This window comes from Pieris napi, chromosome W (assembly GCF_905475465.1).
Source record: "Pieris napi chromosome W, ilPieNapi1.2, whole genome shotgun sequence".
NCBI lineage: Eukaryota > Metazoa > Arthropoda > Insecta > Lepidoptera > Pieridae > Pieris > Pieris napi.
The window spans coordinates 4,372-8,170 of NC_062258.1; the positions used below are offsets into that span (position 1 = coordinate 4,372).

The following is a 3,799-nucleotide window of genomic DNA, read 5'->3' on the forward strand; positions in this document are numbered from 1 at the left end:
TTTTCTTATGTTTTAAAATTCTGATTTAAGGGTTTCTTTATTGCTCCAGGATTTATTCCAGGTTATGTTAACTCGTATTTTAACCTAATCGTCGTGTCTTGTCTTTGAGAAAGATACTTGTTGACCCAGGTAAACATAGTTTTAAACATTGTAATGTACTGTTTTTACCTTTATTGGAATAGTTTGGTGGTTCGTCATAATAATAATCTTTCATTTGATAGAAAAGATTTTGCATTGTGCATACATCGAAGTATTTTAGTGGAGATGGAAGGTTGTAGTCACTACCACTACTTACTTTCCTGTGAAGAAAGTATAATTATTTATATTACCTGTATGAATTAGTTAACGTATAAATTGAGTTTGTAGAATTTGAAGGAATTAATTTTTATTATAGTAACTTATGATTTTAGAGTAATAAGTTGATTTGTAATATCTTTTGCAAAGCGTTTTATATCAGTAATTCACTTCGTTATAGGGATTTATTTTTAATAAACAAATTTGTGAACAATACTTACCCCATACCATTATTTTATAAGTTAAACAATTTGTAAATATATTTCTAAAACCGAAATTTTCACTTCACTTCACTTTATTTATAATGGCGACATCTGTGTAAATCACAATTCCGCCAATGTCACGTTCTAAGTCTTCACACAGTGAGGATAGATTTGATAATTTTGATAGATTTAATTTTATCTAAGCAGAGTTACCCAAAACAAAAATGACATCACAATAAATACAACACACACAGACATCTAATAATATATACAAGAGGTTAACATTTTACTACAAGGTATGAAGGGGAGAATCTTATTTATAACTTTAATTTATTAACAGAAATAAATTTCCCTAAAATTTTGACGATCGAGCTGTATGGGAGGGAAAGTAGGGAGTTAAGGTTACATGGACGAGGGAAATCTGGAGAAAGATAGTCAAATAACGAGTCATTAATTAAAGAACAGTTAAAAAATATATGGTCTGTCGTGCCCTCGTCCATACCACACTCACAGAGAGAACTGTCTTTAATTTTAATTTTGGCTAGATGAACAGGAGTACAAGCGTGCCCTATACGAAGACGGCAGATTATAGACGTGACCTTTTTGTTTAAAAACTTATATTTAAAAAACCACGGCGAAGAAGGGATTGAATACTGAATATTAGCATAGTGCCTGCCAGTTTTTTCTTTAGAAGATTGCTAATCAATAGTCCAGGATTTTAAAAGGTGGGAGTACGCAAGAGCTGATAGGTCGTGGGCCGAGATGTTGGGATGCTGACAAGATCCGCAGAAAATAGCACCTTTTGCACAAGAGTCAGCAGTTTCATTACCCGCTATACCACAATGACTAGGTATCCACAAAAGTACAATATGAATATCTTTTTTACTACACCTAAACAAAGCTTCTCTTATTTTTAGAATCGTATTACGTTTTTTTTTAGACCTGAATGGATTGGAAAGAATTGCCTGTAAACAGCTGCGAGAATCGGAAAAAATTGTAACTTTATTTAGGTTGTGGGACTCAGCATACAAAACCGCTTCTAGGATTGCAAAAGCTTCACCTGAAAAAACGGAGGTCAATGGAGGAAGTTTAAAGCTCAATACTGTTTTGAATGAAGGGACCCATACAGCCGCACCGATGCACTCATTATTGGGAATCTTGAAAGCATCAGTATACATCGGTAACCAACCCTGCCAGTCTTTTGAAATTTTTTCCAGAAAACAAGTGGAAGCTTGGGTGGATTTTTTTTCAATTCCAAAGTTTAAAATTATTTTAGGATCAAAAATGAGGGATTCATAACTATTTAAAAACAAGGGATTACTAGAGAAACTTTCAACAGGATTAGAAAGACGAGAAAGTTTATTAAAACTGTGTAACAGGCATGGAACATTACCTGTACTAGATGGCATCGTGAGATTAGATAAGCGACGTAATTTGGACAAGATGGAATGTGAAGAGTATTGAAGGACTTTGATGAAGAAGCGGTCACTTAAAAATTGTCTACGTAAATACAGGGGGGGGTCAACACATTCTATTTGGAGAGCATTGATGGGAGAGGATTTCATAGCACCAAGGATGATGCGTAAAGATTTCGATTGAATTTTGGAAATTTTATCAAGGGCTTGCTTGTTGCCAGGATCTAAAAGGAAGGTGCCATAATCAAAATGACTTCGTACCACAGCATTGTATAAAAGCTTTTGCGAGTAGGGGTGTGCTCCCCACCTCACACCAGATAATGAACGGAGAACATTAACACCTTTCTCACTTTTTTTAATCACATGGTTAAAATGAGGAACACCGTTTAACTTTGAGTCTAAAATAAGGCCTAAAAATTTTACTTGCTTACAACACGATACCAAGGACCCTTTATATGAAATGTTACACCGTGGAACCTTGTATTTTGTAGTAAACGTGACCGCCGAACATTTGGGCACAGAAATAGAGAGACCATGATCATTTAACCAATCACCCAAATAATCCAAAGCCGAATTTAGGCGTGATGATGCCTCTTCAATAGAATTTGATGAAAAGTATAAGGCTACATCGTCCGCGTATTGAAGAATCTGACAGAAGGAATTCACAACAAGCTCCAGGTCATAGGTGTAAATGTTGTACAGAAGAGGACTCAAAACAGAACCTTGAGGTAAGCCCCTCCAAATAGATCTAGGAGACAGCTCCGTATTTTGAGACCTTATAATAATATAACGATTCGAAACTGCATTGCAAACAAAACGTACCAACTTCTCAGGAATACTCAGCTGAAGCATTTTTTGCCTGAGCACCGGAACCAGCACGTGGTCATACGCAGATGCGATATCCAAGAAAACACCCACCAGGAACTGTTTCTTTTTAAAAGCAATGCGAATGTCGGTCGTTATTATACTTAGGCTATCCATCGTACTTAAGCCTTTCCTGAAACCAAACTGGGATTTTGCAAAGATATTGTTACTTTCACAAAACCATTCTAAACGAAATTTAATCAAATGTTCCATAATTTTTAAAAGGGTAGAAGACAAAGCAATAGGTCTGTATGAAGAGAAATCTGATGGATCTTTGCCAGGTTTTAGAAGCGGAATGACGATTTGTCTGTTCCACGATTCAGGAATAATTCCAAGATCGAAAAAACAGTTTACTAAATCAAGAAAGTACCTCTTAGTGCCTAATGAAGAATTTATGAGGAATGAATAAGGGATTCCATCTTCTCCAGGGGAAGAGTCAGAGAGACCATTTAATGCTTTGTTAAGTTCTTCCAAGGAGAATTGACAATCTAGATTGTTTGAAGAGGGGATGTAAGAATTATACTTATAAGGAAGACAATCATAAAAAGGGACAGATGGAGGAGCCAATTTGTCGGCAAAGGAGGTAATCCAGCTAGACGGATCATTAAAAGGGACATCATAAGAATTGAGGGAACAACGGAATCTTCTGATCTGCCTCCAAACAACAGACGAAGGGGTACCAGGGCACATGCTCTCACAGAACTTATGCCAACCAAGACGTTTCTTATTATTAAGTAGTCTGCGAGCAGCTGCAGAAGCTTGTTGGTAGACTAAAAATTTTTCCAAGGTCATGCAAAGACTGTATGACCTTTCTGCCGTTTTTCTTTTTCGAATCATCTCAGTACATTCGGAATCCCACCAATGAGGGGAAATTTTCCTTTGTGTAGAAGATTTGAGTGGAATATGTAAACTGGCAGATGAGGTGAGGGAGTTGACAAAATCATTGTATGAAGATAAACAGTTTTCAGCAGAGACTACGGGGAGCGCAGCTATCTTAGAGTCAATAGAAGATGAAAAGTCTGA

The 3,799-nt window shown here is 36.3% G+C and overlaps 1 long non-coding RNA gene across 1 annotated transcript; it reads right to left on the minus strand.

The window, feature by feature from the left end:
• Positions 1-568: 568 nt before the first annotated feature.
• LOC125062094 lies at positions 569-1,438 on the minus strand. Its single transcript, XR_007119178.1, has 2 exons — positions 1,297-1,438; positions 569-696 (listed from the first exon to the last, which is right to left on the minus strand). It is a non-coding gene; the product is annotated as an uncharacterized LOC125062094 (long non-coding RNA).
• Between the last annotated feature and the right edge of the window lie 2,361 nt (positions 1,439-3,799).